The sequence below is a fragment of the Rattus norvegicus genome, chromosome 3, assembly GCF_021556685.1.
Source record: "Rattus norvegicus strain SHRSP/BbbUtx chromosome 3, alternate assembly SHRSP_T2T, whole genome shotgun sequence".
In the NCBI taxonomy this organism is placed as follows: Eukaryota; Metazoa; Chordata; class Mammalia; order Rodentia; family Muridae; genus Rattus; species Rattus norvegicus.
This window is the reverse complement of record NC_141536.1, coordinates 65,698,609-65,715,948: the sequence shown is the minus strand read 5'-3', so window position 1 is coordinate 65,715,948 and position 17,340 is coordinate 65,698,609. Positions and strand designations below refer to the sequence as shown.

The following is a 17,340-nucleotide window of genomic DNA, read 5'->3' as shown; positions in this document are numbered from 1 at the left end:
TTACTCATAATACTTTCAATGAAATTTACCTACGTCATTATCACTGGGACCAAATGTACTTCATTGTATAGTCTGACCTTTGTAGATCAATAATTACTCTGTTATTTAAATATGAGCCTACTAATTATTATTATCATATAGATAAGCTTATATGCTGTGGTAAAGAAGAAATAACAAATAAAATATGGTACTGCCATGACTTTGGAGGAAACATAATTGTACAAAACGTTCCAGACATAGATTCTGTGTTGACAAAAATAAATAAAGCCAGCCTTTAACTTCCTGGCTCTGAGTCAGCAGCCCAAGTTATGTCTTCCACCACTGATAAGAACAATTGAACAGAACCTTCAGAGCAGACAAGTCTCAGTCACTCTGATGTTCTTTTACAGCACATCTGGGATTCAAAGGAAAACTCTGAAACTCTGCTCCATGATGACATTGATGCAAATGCTGACAAATGACATATTTGGAAAGTATATTTCTTTTTTTTTATTAACTTGAGTGTTTCTTATTTACATTTCGAGTGTTATTCCCTTTCCCGGTTTCCGGGCAAACATCCCCCTAATCCCTCCCCCTCCCCTTCTTTTTGGGTGTTCCCCTCCCCATCCTCCCCCATCGCTGCCCTCCCCGCAACAATCACGTTCACTGGGGGTTCAGTCTTAGCAGGACCCAGGGCTTCCCCTTCCACTGGTGCTCTTACTAGGATATTCATTGCTAACTATGAGGTCAGAGTCCAGGGTCAGTCCATGTATAGTCTTTAAGTAGTGGCTTAGTCCCTGGAAGCTCTGGTTGCTTGGCATTGTTGTTCATAAGGGGTCTCAAGCTCCTTCAAGCTCTGCCAGTTCTTTCTCTGATTCCTTCAACGGGGGTCCCGTTCTCAGTTCAGTGGTTTGGTGCTGGCATTCGCCTCTGTTTTTGCTGTATTCTGGCTGTGTCTCTCAGGAGCGATCTACATCCGGCTCCTGTCGGCCTGCACTTCTTTGCTTCATCAAAAAGTCACATCTACTATTTTCTTTGGCTTTAGTACAAAAGGATAAAATTGTTTGAATTAAAAGTATTAAATATCTACTACTCGTATTTAAACTAGTAAGTGTTCTACACTCCCCAAATATTTTCTTGCAAGTAATTATTTCATTTGATGGAAATAAACAAAGCATTAATTATCATGTCCCTGATGTCTTTAAAAATTCATCTATCTTATCAATTCACCTTTTGGATAAATCACTTCAGTGATTCTATGACTAACATAAACATTCCACATAGGTAATAGTTTGCCTGAATTTAATTCAAGATATTAAATATTTTAAAAACACTGATCAGTGTTTTTTCATATTTATCTACGTATTCAAATTTAATCAACTCTTTGAACCAGGATATTTTGTGACACGACAGTAATGTGTCTGCCAAGACCTATCAGGAGAAACATCTTTGTGAGGCAGGCGGTTCAAAACCAGGGAGTTAAATATTAATGAGCAAAGGGAGTTAAACATGTCCATGGTCAACCTTTCTTTCCTTTGGAGGACTTAAAATAGACAGATATGAAAACTCAGTGTTCATCCAAGACATCTATTTGAATTTAAAACTGACCTTTTACCATTGCTAAATTTCTGATAAAGTTAAGCATAAAATATATCAGGATATGTAAAATAAGATAAATTATATCAACATCTTTTTAGCAAAAAACATCCTTTCTGTAATCTTTTTCATCTCAGTTACTTCTAACCTTCAGGAAATTTTTCACGCTCCAATCCATTTATCAGTCCCAATCCTCCACGCTTGAATTTCTCAATGACTTTATATCATCTTATGTACATGGAGTGCCATTTATTATTCTTGTTTGAGTTTCATCCACCACACAAAGAACCACTGAGCTCATTCAGAAAATAGTTATTGAATAGCCAGGAACTATCTAACTTCATATACAATGTCTAAAATGTACCCTAAAGTTCAGAACTTGGGGTAATGTCAGCAAAAGAAGTTAAAATGTATGATTATAATGGTTACATCATTCTTGATTTCTGTCTTTTCAACAATTCTTTTGAACAGTTACAATTCTATCAAAGAACAGTTTTTTTCTTTAATTGAAAGAAGCTAGACTCAAGGAATGTCACACTGAGTGTGACTATAGAAAAGTTAAAAAACAGGAACATTATTTTTGATATTGAGAACTCTAGTAATAGCTATAGGATAAAAATTAGTTGAGATTGGGATATGAAGAACCTTCAGAATTGAAACCATCCTGATTTGTATGTAAACGCCATTAATAAATTTGTTGTATAGTTGAGCTTTACATGTAATATATAGCTTACTTCATTTTGTAAAATGCTAATTTTCTGAAATAAATGTAACACATGCTTAAAATTTAGCTTCCAAAACCTGCTTATAGTCCTAGGTTTTGCCTCTGAAGAACGTAATAGACAGGATTCATGAACTCATGAACTCCATCCCTTTTATGTGATCTTTCTTTATGTCATATCTCAAGATATACTTCTTTGATATGATGAAGTTATAAAATGATTTCAGTGACTCAGTTCTAGACATGCACCCATTATATTCTCCTATTCATATATTTTTCCAATATTCAATGCCATTTTATATTATACTTATACAGATAAATGGATTTCATGGTGATCCACTGTAGGCACACACCATATTGTAGTTGTATTTATTTCCCCATAATCCAGTTGTCCCTCTCTCTCTGCCCATGCACCTCCTTTCTTTCTCTAAAAGTTCCCTTTTACTTTCACATTTCTGTTTTTAGATGTCACATGACACACAACATAGGCTAAATGTCCTTTGGTGTCCAGCTCCTTCCCCTTGTCATGATGATGTTTAGTCTCAAGAATTTTCATAATAGGGGCATGCTTTGGAAATTCTGTTCAAAATATTAGATAACTATATTTTTTTTAAGATGTGGAACAGAAATTTGAGTTTCCAAAATATCCTCCTGCATGCTAATGTGAGGCATGAGTAGCTCAATTGGCAAAGCTTATTCTTGAGTGCTGTGGCTCCGGATGTCTTAGGTAGGAGGGAGGCAGTGCACACCCAGAACTAATTACCCCTAAGTGTCAAAATGATATTTTTGGGTACTTTATGCAAATATTTGAGAGACTTTTTCTATTATGGTTGGTAGGAAGGCACACTGAGGGGGAGCTGAGTGACGCTGCCTCCAGTCTCTTTTAAATGCCCTTCTCAAGGTCACATAGATTCCAACCAATGAATTAATGAGGCCTAAGTCAGGTACTTATGGGAAATCAATAATGCATATCAAAACAGGTCTTTTTTTCCCAATGCTCTTTGTCCTTTGACTCTACTTACTTTCTTCCCAAATTCGGTTCCTTAATCTCAATTCAGAAATTCTGGTGGTTTTCAGTTATGTATGATTCAGATCATCATAACCTAGAAAATATTTCACACTTATAACCTGGGTCAATTTTAGGCTGTTCTGATATCTTCCTTACTTCAAGATCAGTATTCTTTTATGTCTTTTAGTCAATCTCTTTTGCTTTTTCATTTCTTGTTTCCATCTTTTGAGACAGAGGTTCATGTATCCCAAGCTAGGCTGGACTTCACTCTTAAGTCAAAGATGACTTCAAACTACTGATCCCAATGTTTCTGTTTTGTGATTCAGACTGTCTGGGATTCAGACCTGTGCCATGATGTCCAATTTATATGGTTCTAGGAATTCCACCCAAGGATTCCCACAAGTTCAGCAAACATTCTTCCAGCTGAGCTACATACGTCCCCTGCCCGCCAGGCTTTTATTTCCCTATTATTTGCTGACTTCCTGTGGAACAGTAATATGAATCCTTCACCCCTGATAACTCCCTGCAAGTAGAAGTCCTAATAATCTTTTATGCAAATATTAAGGAAATGACTTTAAGATACACATCGAAATTCAAAGTGATTTAAATAGCCAAGTTTTACAATCATGAACATGGTATAAAGTCTTCATTAACCCAGATAGAAAGACTCAACTTTGCTTAAAAAGATTTGGATCGATTTATGTTCCTTGAAAAATGTTAATGACACAGAAATGTTGCTTTGTAAGCATTCTTTTATGTTAAGATTTTTGTTTTGTTTTGTTTTCAAATAAGATAAGATGTTGGAAGGCATGCTGGTTAGAGCCTTTGATTGACAGCTGTCACATCTTCCCCTGATCCAGATCTTTGAGGAATTGTGATAGGAGATAGCCCTGGTGATAGGTGGGATTCATAATATAGGATATTATCTTCAATACTTCATTGTTACTTTTAGCAAACTAAACCTAATCTACAAGAAATGCCATAACCATGGTGTGGCTGAACTTCTGTCTCCAGGGGCCTTTCTTCAGTCATATATCCTCAGGATGTTCTAGTGTTCTCCGGGAGGCTTTTCTTTGGCTATATCAAGTCTCTGTGATTTCTTAAAGTCCCTTCCCATCTTAGAGTTATTTTTTCTCTTGAATGAGTAACATAAAAATTCATATAATAATGTTTGATACAATATTTTCTGGAACAAACTCACAGTTTTGAGTCAAAAAATCCCAAAAAAATCATATAGAACAAAACATTTTATCATTTAAAAGCAATAATTTCTAGGAACTTTGATCTACAATCAATATTTAGCTCCTTGACAACTGTATGATATTCTTCTTAGATCAACTCTCTTTTAAGGATAGTGATCATGGACAATTATTCTGTTGCCTATGTTTGGAACTAAGCTTGAATGGGTATAAAGAAGTGTACCCCAGGAAAAATTCAGTCCTATAAGAAGAATACTCACATTTTTTTCATTTTATTAAATCTAATTTCTTTGAACATTAAAAATTTGGTACATTGTGTTTTGATTTTAACAAATTAAAAATGGAATATTTACTTTGAGGTAAATATCTCTGAAGCCCATGTAAGGTAAAAGAAAAAGATAACATCAGAAATTATTTTCTGACCTGTACACATATACCTTGGCATACATTAAGAAAGAGAGAAAGAAAGAAAGAAAGAAAGAAAGAAAGAAAGAAAGAAAGAAAGAAAGGAAGGAAGGAAGGAAGGAAGGAAGGAATAGAAAGAAAGAAAACAAAGAGTTTATGGATACCAGAGATTTAATGCTATGTCCTAACCTTGGCACTTAGTGAAATCTACCTTTTTAATTCCGATGTTGGCTTTTTTATCCACTTACTGGAGAGACATGTATTAATCTTTGGATTGAAATTTTAATTTACTTTAGTGCTTGCAAAACATAGCATGAACAATACTGAAGGTGATTGATATATCCAAGTATGCTTGAAATGACCACTAAATTATAAATTCTTTTAGATTCAGAAATGCTGATATATTGAGATGTATCAAAAACAATATAATAAGTTGGTGGTGAATGTTGCTTCTTTGACCTTAAAAAATTAAATTCCTTTATTTTATAAAATACATTTTCCTTAATTGTAAACCAATGGATACCTATAATCACCTTCATTCTTAAAAATAAGTCATAGTCAGTATAAGCAGGAGCTCTCACTGTGTTGAACAGTCTTAGAGCCTCACCTGGGTGTGGCAGCAGGCAGGAATTCCCACAGTCTTATAGGTTTCTAGAAGTAGAGATCAGTCTCCTCAAAGAGATCATTAGGGACAAAATAAAAATCCAAAGTGGAAGCCCTGTGTAAAATCAAAAACCCCAAAAAGATGGTCTATCAAATGGAAAAAAAATAAGTGAAAAAATATAAGATGTAATCATCCATAAACATCCTTTATTTTCCCATAATATTTTGAAATCCTTTCTCATATTATATGGAACTCAGTGTAACAGTCAGTAGTCATGGTCTCATAAAAAGGCAAATTTTTGACTGTGAGTTTAATACGACATATGTTAAGACATTCTCTCCCCATAAAGAATAACATGCACCAAGTCTAATAAATACAGTACATGACTGACCAAGAGACAGTAGTGTATCAGAGTTCAAGTTTACTATAAAAGACAGAAAAGAGAAAAAGAAACTGGGGTGAGATAAATGTTCTTGAATGGTACTTAATTTAGTAAATACCATATGATCAAATGTAATAGAAATAAAAAATTGTCTCATTTTATATTCTGTACTCTTTCCATGTATATATATTTACCCCATATAAATGTTGAGGATTCCAATTGTACTATGGAACATTATGATTCTATTGCATGCTGAAAATAAAATTGAATATATTATGACATTAAAATGTTACCTCTGTCACATAAAAGAAACAATTATGTATAATTGTCTTAAGTTTTAGATTATTTACTTTAGGAAAACTAAAATCCAAACGCTTTCCTTAGTCAAGAGTTTTTCTAGTACAAAACTGAATAGTTCTCATGTCAACCAACACAATGAAGATTCTTCCCCAAAGGAATGCTCATAGGGCTGTCTCTAATTTATTCTAGAATCTGTCAAGTTGACAACACTAACCTTCTCATACTTATTCCTAAGGAATAAGTCCTTCTTCTCTAGAATGGACATCAATACTCCATTCAGCCACTTACTTCCCAATGCAGGACGTACTATTTTTAACTGCTCAGCCCTCTCCATGCTACGTATTAAAAAAATCTTTCCTCTTTGCTGTGTGATCTAAAGGGAAAATTTATTCACTGCAGGCTGCTAGACCCTTTCTACTATTGTTATGACCAATCCAGCAAGAGGATAGGTCTACATATTATAGATACATTGCGATCTCAGAAAGATCTATAAACCTCCTAACAAGAAAACTGCAAAGCCAGGGGCAGATTAGAACAACTTTGAAGATACTTAATGTAATGCCTGGATCATTAATGGTTGGAATACAGGTTATTAGGCCAAAGTAAGTTTTCTATCTCCTATTGGCTGATCAACTGATAGTATTGAGTCAATTTTACCTTCTCATGATGTCTTTGTGATTAATTGCATCAAGTTACAATTTAGATCAGCTAAGACGTGTCTATGGCTTACCATCAATGTAAGCAATAAACACTTTATTTATTACATAGAAATAGGACTTATTCTTTTTCAAAAATTCCAATGCTCCTGGCATGTGGTTGAGTTCATAAACTCTGTTTAAATCATGATAGAGTTTGGCATTAATGCGAAGATATTAAAATTGGCCTGAAACTTCCATCATCCCTCACATTCTCTACTGTTGCATCCTACCCAGTGCTGTTGTAAGGCCATGCCATACAGATCCCAAGCTTAGCTATATGGACATGGTTTGACATTTAGAGGATAATGTTAAACCTGGACTCGAAAAGACCTATGTATTTGTGCTTTCCTCTTGAATACTTGCCACATGAATACTTACCACAGAAACCAGAACAAGTTCTGGTTTATCTTAAAATGCAAGAATTAGAGAATAAAAGTGAAAATTCTAGTCACCCCCACAAAAAGCCAATCTGAATTGGACCACGGCTGGCCAATGTTGAGAATTTTGATTGAATCCACATTCTATCAACTGAAGCAGGGTATCAATCTCCAGTCAAACCCAGATATATAAGCAATCAATCCTTATTGTTGTATCTGACAAGGGTCTATAGTGACTTGTTCCTTGATTTTATTATGGGAACCTATTGTTTAGACATGTACAAAGACATTGAATCATATATTTGTCAGACATCGAAAAATAGTAAAGGCCTTTCTGATAGAGAAGAGAAAATCTCATGTCGAAAGGTTTGTTTGATATTAAAAGATAGATTTCTTTTAACTTGATGTCTTGATGTCAACACATTGACTTGCATTTAAGATATTACCAGAACTGTAACAATATACTAAGTATTGAAAATGGTGAGAAACATTAACATGTTTTTAGATACAATTTAAAAACGTAGCAAAGGAAGTAGATAGGATGTTAACATTTCCCAATTCTTTTTTCTATCTATTATCTATCTATCTATCTATCTATCTATCTATCTATCTATCTATCTATCTATCATCTATCTCTTTTAAATCTTATACATGAGTGTTGAGAGGTGACTTGAATTCAGTTCCCAACACTCATGTTAGGTGACTCACAACTACCTGTAATTCCAGCTCTATGAAATTTGAAGCTCTCTACTAGCCTCTTCAGACACCCACATTCAACTAAAATACCCACAGACTAATTAAATAAAATGAATCTTCCCCCCAAAAGAAATATATATATATATATAGATATAGATAGATAGATAGATAGATAGATAGATAGATAGATAGATAGATAGATGTGTCTTGGTTATATTTCTTCTCTACTCCCTGACTTCAGCTTTTTCCCACCTGTACAAGCATACTTATCACCTTTCTTCCAACTTCTTGAGTTATTGTTGTTATTTGTTTGTTTAATAATTGATTTAGTCCACTTAGTGAGGCCCACACACTTCCCTCTATACATTATCTATGGGAGTATCACCTTAAAATTGTCACCACTGCCCAAAGAAAAGGGACCCTTGCTCCCCTAGCAGACATCAGCTGCCTTTAACTTTTCCTGCTTCCTGTGGTTTTGTTTGAATCACAGTAAGTGTGAGTTCATGAATCAAGTCATACTCAGGAGCTATTCTCTCGCAGCATGCCTCCTCATAGCCCAGGTCATACATCCTTCCTTTCCTATACACTGTTCCCTGAGTGCTGGAGGTAGTATGGTTTCCTTTGTTGCTTCAGACACTGTAATAAAGACAAACCTCTGTGGCTATCCATGATAGAAAAAAAAAGACAGCTAATTACATCAGGGAGGCACTCTAACAGTAAATGTTCTCAGACATTCTGTATGAGAGGAGCTTGACAAAAGTAAGGCCTCTGTAGCAGGCCTGATCTTTGAAAAAGAAAGACCTGTTTTCTTTTAAAAAAAATGCTCCTGCATCAGAAATGACTGTAATTGATGCTGTTCATCTGTAGCACAATTATCTATTTTCAATAGCGGTTCAGCAATAACAAACAGTAGAAGTAACATTGATCTGGTACAAATGGGAACAAATACTTTCCTAGGACTGTGTAGGATTATGCTGCAGTTTCATTTGGGGAAATAATAAATACATATTTATTGAAAACAATACAAAGAGATGATGATATTTACTAGTAATAAAAGTGTATTTTCCAATAAAATCAAATATCATTGTTATCTTAAGGGAATTAATGACTGATAAAATTTGATAGGGATATTCAGGTATTATGATATCATCATTCAGGATTGTTCCAAAAGATTCCTCATGCATAAATATAAATTTCATTTAAAAAGGCATTATCACCTTTTGATTTTGTTCTACTCTGGACTAAGAACATCACATGAAATTATATAAGCAGAAAGGCTTCCCAGACAGCCTCAAATAGCTTTTACATAGAAAGTATTGACATTACCAGGGCAAGGAGATATTTATAGTATTCTGGTAGCTCAAGTGAAGCTAAACATCAGATTAAGGAAAAGCAATTGATCATCATTAACAGCACTAGAGACTCATGGACCAGAAACCAGCACTCCCCTGGAAACACACCCATGACCAAAGTATATGTTTAAGTAGAAATTACTTGGAGAATGCCATTACTAAATGATTGTGGACAACACAAATGACCGAAGAGCTACACAAACCAAGTCTTTACTACAAAAAAATCTGAAGATAAAACTGCGATTTGACTAAGCTTGACTCTATATGTCCTTAGAAGTGAGTGTAGTTGTAACATACTAGAAAGTTTTCTGGGGGTTGGGGATTTAGCTCAGTGGTAGAGCGCTTGCCTAGCGAGCACAAGGCCCTGGGTTCGGTCCCCAGCTCCGAAAAAAAGAAAAAGAAAAAAAAAAAAAGAAAGTTTTCTGGTATACAGCAGAAAATGGCATAAAGTAGAGACTTAGCCCAATATTTAGAAGTGTTTAAAAACCTATATATTTAGACATTACTGAGTTTATGGGCTGTAATGATAAAAATATCTTTTTATATTTTATATAAATTTATAATTATGCTTTATGTATTATGTAATCCTAGGTACCCACAGTAAGGGCATAATATGTATTTAATGTGATATACATCAACACAATAGCAAGTAAATGAAAAATAATAAAAATATAATCTATTTTTTGATTTCTATAATTCTCTTCACAGACTTAACAGTACTGAGTATATTGCAATAAAATGTTATAGCAACTCTAGATTGCTTCTTCCCTTTATCATCTTGATGTTTTTATTACCTCTCATCTTCTCCACTTGCTGCAAAAAGAAAAGGAAATAATAATGATATCATTAAAATTTAAGAAGAAAATCATTAAAGGAAAATGTTTAAATGAAATGGAAATTCTACCCAAGGGTCAGTGAATGGGGTTAGAGGATTCAAGGGGTTGTAATCATGGAGTAAGGAATACTGAGGGTTATTTCTTAAGTATAAGATGACCTAAATTAAAAGAGTTTAAAATAACAATGTTTCATATTATTTTGTAAAACAGTAAGCACCAGCATAGAGCAGCTAAGGTCCATGCTCTAAAGAGGTAAACTATGACTTCCTCATTTTCCTCTCATTCCCTCTGCAGCTTGGCTTTGCTAGCTTAGGAGAGGAAACAGCTATTACCAACAAAACTTATTTCCCACAGAAAAAATGCACCCACACCCTTTGAAGAGAGATCAGCATCTTTCCGAGGAGTAGAAAAAGTTAGGAAATTGACAACTACCTTTATTCTTTTCTTAGGATTAAATAGAAATAAAAACAATTCCAAATGTTTGTTCTACACAAACATATAGGACATTGTTCTGGCCTCTGCATTCTTCTGAAGTAGAATATCATGTAAAACAGAAAATTGGTAAAGTATTTCCAATGGTATCTTTCCATATTACAACATAAAATATGTTTTATAGTCTTAGAAAAAATAACAAATGGATTCTTTACTATATCTTTAGAAATATGGAGTACAAGGCCATTCCTTACTTCCATTTTTCTCACCTATAACCAAATCTAAGCTATACAGAAAATCTGATTTTCAGCAATCTTATAAAATAGGAACAGAAACAGGATAACACAGAATGATGAAGAGGCTAAAATCTTATCTAATTTATGTGGTTAGAACTTTCTAGATTATTGAATAAGCAAAAATACTTATTAAAAGACTGATGATCTTGTTAAGAAATTAATTTATGTCTATGCTGCACTATAAAAGAAAGCTACATTTTTCCATTAATTTTAAATTTAAGAAGAAGCAATTAATTTGTATATTAGATGAAAGTATTTAAAGTTGACAACTATGGATGAGAAAATAATTTAAAATAAGTGATACTACCTTAGAAGTGGCAATGTTCTAAATGACATCTCTATGCTTTTGATTTGTTATACCAGAGATGTGGTGAGAGAGAACAAAGGGAGTTGAATTATCTTGATGAAAAGGTCATTTGTTCTCATAAGCTGTCTCATAAGCTGTCTCATATTGCAAGTCTCATCATCTGAAGACATCACACACTAACACAAAAAAGGAAACCTTGGAGGCACTGTTATGCTGTGAATAGCATAATACATTCTTTACTATAAAACTTTTTCTGATTTTTTTCTCCTTATTGGTGATTTCCAGGTAGACTATAACTTCTTTGCAAGGCCAACCAACACAGATTACAATGTGTGTGCCGTGCGTTTCCAGATGCACAGTAAGGAGATACAGTCCACTGATAAACGGATGAACAGCATGTTGGAGAATCAGCTCAATCAGGTCAAGCATATTAAATACCTACCAAAAATGATTGTCATAAGAAACTATTAGGCAAGGAAATTCTCTAAGAAAAATAGGTAAACATAGGTCAAACAATAGAGAATGTGAAGTTTTTTAGGATGGTCTACCCCACAACTAGTTAAGAAAGTCTTTCACCCGGGTCTTCAGCTAAATGTGGTTATTATAGATGTCCTTACCTAGGGGGAAAGTGAGAGAGAGCTTTGAGATTATGGATGGGAATTAGTTCACTGTGTTAACTATGTTACAATATACATATTGAATAACCTCATACTACCTATATACATACCCATACTCTGTAAAAATATATTTTTAAAAAGCATAAAAGTGGGAATAGGAGACAGATAGAAAGCTGATAAAAGTGTGCACTTCAAGTGCTTGGAGACAAAATCTTAAAACATTTTTAAGTATGCTTCCATTGTATGAGATTAAGAGGAATAGGTATTTTAACCAATATTCCTGGACCGTTCATCCAAAAGCAGAATGAAACTTTAGGAAGTATTGGGTAGAGCTACTTGGGATTTTGAAAGGACACTGATGGACCTGTACACAAGCAATGACCTGTACAAGAGCCCAGTATGTGTTTGCAAAGAGAACCAGTAGTGAGAAAGCTAAAGTCATGAGTTCCATTCACTAGCAAAACAACAAAAATTATCAGGAGAGAGGAAAGCATTTATATTTGTTTTGTGAGTAGCAGAGACCTGTAATGCCAGGCCCCGTTTGAGACTTGATGGGATACCGCAACTTCCCAAAGGAAAGAGCGTTCCGCACTGTGCTTAACATGTGTATGATACACCCAGAAAGAAGTCAGGCTAACATTGGGGTTAATAAATTCACAGTTACCAGAAGGATCATATGAAGTGTTATCAAGCAAAATATGAATTGGCAAACTAGAGAGATTGTAAATGTTCTTCTAGTTCTAAGAACTTGCAATTCTCCTAAATTCTGATCTAGTTTTCTGAGACAATAGAAGTGCTACAATCTGGGGGAAGGTGGGAAGTGAAGCATAATTTCCAACATTCAAAGCTAAATAAACATATTGTGATATTTAATTAAATTGGGACACTATCCAAATTCAAGGATTGGCTTAGTGTAATGTGATCCTTTAAACCTAAGTTATTGCAGTGGTAAACCAACAGATCAATCAGGTGTTAGCATTGTGTCTAAGTTCTACCCCCACAGTTACCTGGCAATAGCCAAGTATGCCTAATTATATAAAAGGGACAGTTTGCCCCCTGCGCTCTCGCTCTCTCTCTCTCTCTCTCTCTCTCTCTCTCTCTCTCTCTCTCTCTCGTTCTCTCTTGCTCTCTTGTTCTTACCTTCTTCCCCCTTTGTCCCTTCTCTCCCCATTCCCCTCGCCCATTTTCTCCACATGCTCATGGCTGGCCTTTACTCTATTCCTCTACTCCTCTTCTCCTCTACTCTTCTATTTCTCTTCTCTTCTCTTCTCTTCTCTTCTCTTCTCTTCTCTTCTCTCTCTCTCTCTCTCTCTCCCTCTCTCTCTCTCTCTCTCTCTCTCTCTCTCTCTCTCTCTCTCTCTCCTACCCTTAACTCCCCTCCCCATGCCCTGAATAAACTCTATACTATGCTATGCTATGCTATGCTATGCTATGCTATGCTATGCTATGCTATGCTATGCTATACTATACTATACTATACTATGCTATACTGTATAGCTAGACTCTCATGGGGAAGGGATATCTCAGCATGGGCTTCCGAAGGCACTCCCTTCCCCCATACCTCACCATACCTCTATATAACATAATCCCCTCTCTCTTTCTCTTTTTATAAACACATCATCAGGAACAATCACATTTTTTTCAGGAACAAATAAAAGTGCAAAGCACTAGTATTCATAAAAAATGCAAGGCTCCCGAGTTACACATCTGTTCTGGAAACTTAAGTAGCCTGCATGTGATTCACATTCTTACGTGCCATCGCAACCCCTTGATCTCGGAATGTTAATTCACAAGTACTCTCTGCAGGCACCAGCACTCTTGGTGGCGAACGCGATTGTAATCCTATCTACATGATTTGGACGTGACTGCATTTTTATGAGCAGGTATAAAAAGAGACCTATAACTGATGCAGCATTAGGAACACACAGGATACAGAACATTTTTTTCTCATTAATAAAGTTCTCCCAGTACTTCACAGTAGTTATAGCAAATCATTAAGCCAACAGCGCCTACATTCTGCAGAGGATGATATACCAGCATTGTTTGCTTCCGCAGAATTCTAGGACTCCAGATCCCAAAAACAGCGCAGGCATGTTGATCTACTTTAACCTATATTCAAAAGCAGAGCACTATTTAGATCTTTGAAACATAACTACTGCAGCTGTTATTTACACTGTTCTCTATTTACACTTCTCCCTACACAGAGGCGCTGTTCTATTTAAGTTACAATCCACTGCAATCTTTCTGTTTCTGCTCTATAGATAACTCTGCCAAGTACTATCAGCAGGGCCACATCTGGCTAATTATTGCACACAGTAGATTTTAGCGTGTCACATGGTCATGCTCTTTTAGAAGCATATCTTTTTTTTTTCTTCTCTGCCTATGATTGACAGTTCACTTAATCTTATCTTTCTTGGTCCAAAAAAACTCCCTTGGTGATGCTCTTGGTGTTAAGTGAAAATTAAACAAGGGAAAATATATGCTTTCTGTAGGAGGGGACTGCAGGAACAATGTGGCTGTCAGAAGCAACAACTGCAGACTCACAACTGCCTGTACTCCAGCTCCAGGGGAATTCAATGATTCTGGCTTAACTGTGACATTGAGGATGAAGAGACATAGTTGGGAAAAGCAAGCACTACAATGTAGAGATCAGTCACATGTTATTAATGCATAAATGTTCACTGAAAAGGAATGAATGGATCACTGCATGAATGAATACACTCCCAACAAAGATCCAGAACTCAAATAACAGGAATAGATAATGTGTCCACTTTAGCCTTTTTCTATTATTAGATAATCTAAGCATCTCGTCGGAGCTATATAAAACTGTACACTAAAGTTTAAGTTTTTCATTCCCAAAATTAACAAAAACCTGGGGTACCTGAACCTTTCTTTTTAAAAAAGTCAAAATGTCATCAAAAGATTTATGCAGACCCATCTCTCCTCATCACAGGACTTGCACTTCAGTCTGACCTTTGATGTGTGTTTATACCGCAGAAACTCGGACACGAAAGTAGAAAATAATAAAATCACCAATTTTTGTCGTATTACTGCTAATATCATCTTAAGGACATCTATGCATAATCCTTATCTGAATTACTTATCCTTAGGACAATTTGAAAAACACACAAGCTGGGTTATAGATCTCTTCAGGATTATTAAGATCTCTTTGCAACTTCTGTGTTTAGGAATTACAACCAAGAATATTTCTATATTAGTAATTTAAATAATAAATACTCCCACAGAAGAGCCAAGCAGTGACACGGCCTCTCACTACTTCTAGCTGCATCTTTCATCTCTACTTATGATAGAGGGTCCATTGACCAGAAGGAATTTCAGTAGGTAAATACAAACCAATTCTAGATGATGTGTCAGTACTTGGATATAAATAAAATCGTTTTTCACTATATGAACTGAAATTCTAAGCATTTTCTAATAGTGATACTGCAGGTTACTTGACATTTGGGAAGGGATTATAGTGATAGATCCAGAAATAACCAGAAAAACACAGACCAACCCCTCGAAGAAATGTATTTCTTTCCAGGAAATGTGGCTAGAGTTCATCTTTCTTTTTTTTTTTTTTTGTCTTCATTTTATCTTTATGAATATTTAAGTCTCTTCCTTCAGTTTAATTGGGAAATAGATGTTTGTGCATACAATATGAGGAAAACACCCAACATATTTTTGTGCAGAGCTGAACAAGAATAATACATAATATTTAGTGTAACAAAAAGATACGTGTAATGTGGAGGAATAGATTCCAAAGTTTTCTTCTGTTTCTAATTAACCATCAGACATCTGCAGACCCTAGTGATTTGATGTTTTTAGGGAAAAATATGCTCAAATCTTTATTATTAATAATTTGCTATTATTAACTTATTATTAATAATTTGTTATAATTATTATTATTAAAAGAAAGCATAAGAGCAATGGCTCTATATTTTGGAATTAACAAATATTTTTAGACAAGACCCCATCAGAATGAGAGCCAAATACAAAAATAAATAAAATGAAATTTCATAAAATTAAGATATTTTTGAAGAGCAAAGGAAGAAAACTTGAGAAGAGGTAAATTATAGAATGGAAGATACTTGCCTATCATCCATCCAAAAAGGATTGATATTTAGATAATATTGGAACTCTAAAAATCAATAGTAAAACAATACCATATGTCAATTAAAGAAGGGTATTGAATATAGCTAGACATCTCTGAAAATACATCATGCAGATGTGAGGTGGGTAAAGGCAAAATTGTTGAACATCATCAATCATAAAGAAAATGATAATGAAAACAAAATGAAGATATCATCTTTCTGATCCTAGGGCTCCAGATGAGGAAAGTGAGGATCTTTTGAAGTAGAATTTGATTCCGGAAGGAGAGAAAAAGGACAGTATGGGGAACAGAGGGATGGCTAGGAAATGAACAACCTGGTAGTGTGTAAAACAAAATTCTCAGTGTCATTTTGCAAGCACTAAGTTAATGATGTTTTACGTTAATTAATGTAGTTACATAAATCTGTAGTAAGGGAGACAATTTCTGAGCTATACTTAATTATTCTGAGAAGCACTGTAAAGGAGTATAATATGCAAACATAGCAATATTCCTTAAACTAATTAATTATCCAAGGAAATTTTTGAAAGATGCAGAGCCACAGAAAGATATATGGCTGCACACACCAAAATTTCCTTTGAAGGTTTGAAATAGAATTATTCAAGCTAATAAAATGTTGCTTTTTGGTTGAACTGTATTTTTCTATAACTGATATCTGAAATACATTAAATATTTTAATAATGGAATGATAATTATGTTAAAAACAAATTAATCTTATTCAGGATCAGTGCAGGATAAATCTTATACTGTACTAGACACTGGGATGAACTGTTTTCATGGATTAGACTATTTAATTCTTATAATCAACCATAGTACTCTGCTTATCCCTACTTTGCAGAGGAGAAAACAGAAGCTTAAGACTTGAGCAGCTTTCCTGGTAACAGGAGGATGGAGAATGATTAGATTTAAACTCAGAATTACTGAATTGGGAAGAAGAGAGAGAACTTGATATTTATGCAATCACATCAATCGCTGGGAACACAAGTGAGGTCTTCTTGCAGAGTGTGCTGGGTGAGTAGCATCAACTCTAGAAAATCTCTCATTCATTTCTGGAGAGGGGATCTAGATTGGGGTTTTTATGACAGGAATGGTAAATAGTTAATCTAATGAAACCTACAGTTTATTTTAGGCATTGGAATTAACAATACAAAAAAATCACATAACTCAGTAATTACGTTAGGTTGAGTAAATTGAGAGAACTTTTACTGTGATTATAATAAAAAATGAAATAAACTTTATAGATAAGCCAAAGCATGATGAACTTAGTGTTTAAAATGAATCATAAAAGTACTTTATAAGACAAACTATTTACAGTAAGATTTACTTTTCTAAGCTTGGAAAAAAAATCTATCAAACTTTTTTCCCCACTGAGAGCTTCATCACACCAAAGCAGTTTTATCACTTAAATAAACCAAATCTTTAA

At 34.6% G+C, this 17,340-nt stretch overlaps 1 long non-coding RNA gene across 1 annotated transcript in view; it reads right to left on the bottom strand.

Moving 5' to 3' along the window:
- Positions 1-494: 494 nt before the first annotated feature.
- Positions 495-17,340, bottom strand: part of LOC120101446 (uncharacterized) — a 97,400-nt gene continuing 80,554 nt past the window's right edge. Inside the window, exon 5 of the long non-coding RNA XR_015684453.1 lies at positions 495-1,018. This is a non-coding gene — a long non-coding RNA (uncharacterized LOC120101446). The remainder of the gene's footprint in view (positions 1,019-17,340) is intronic.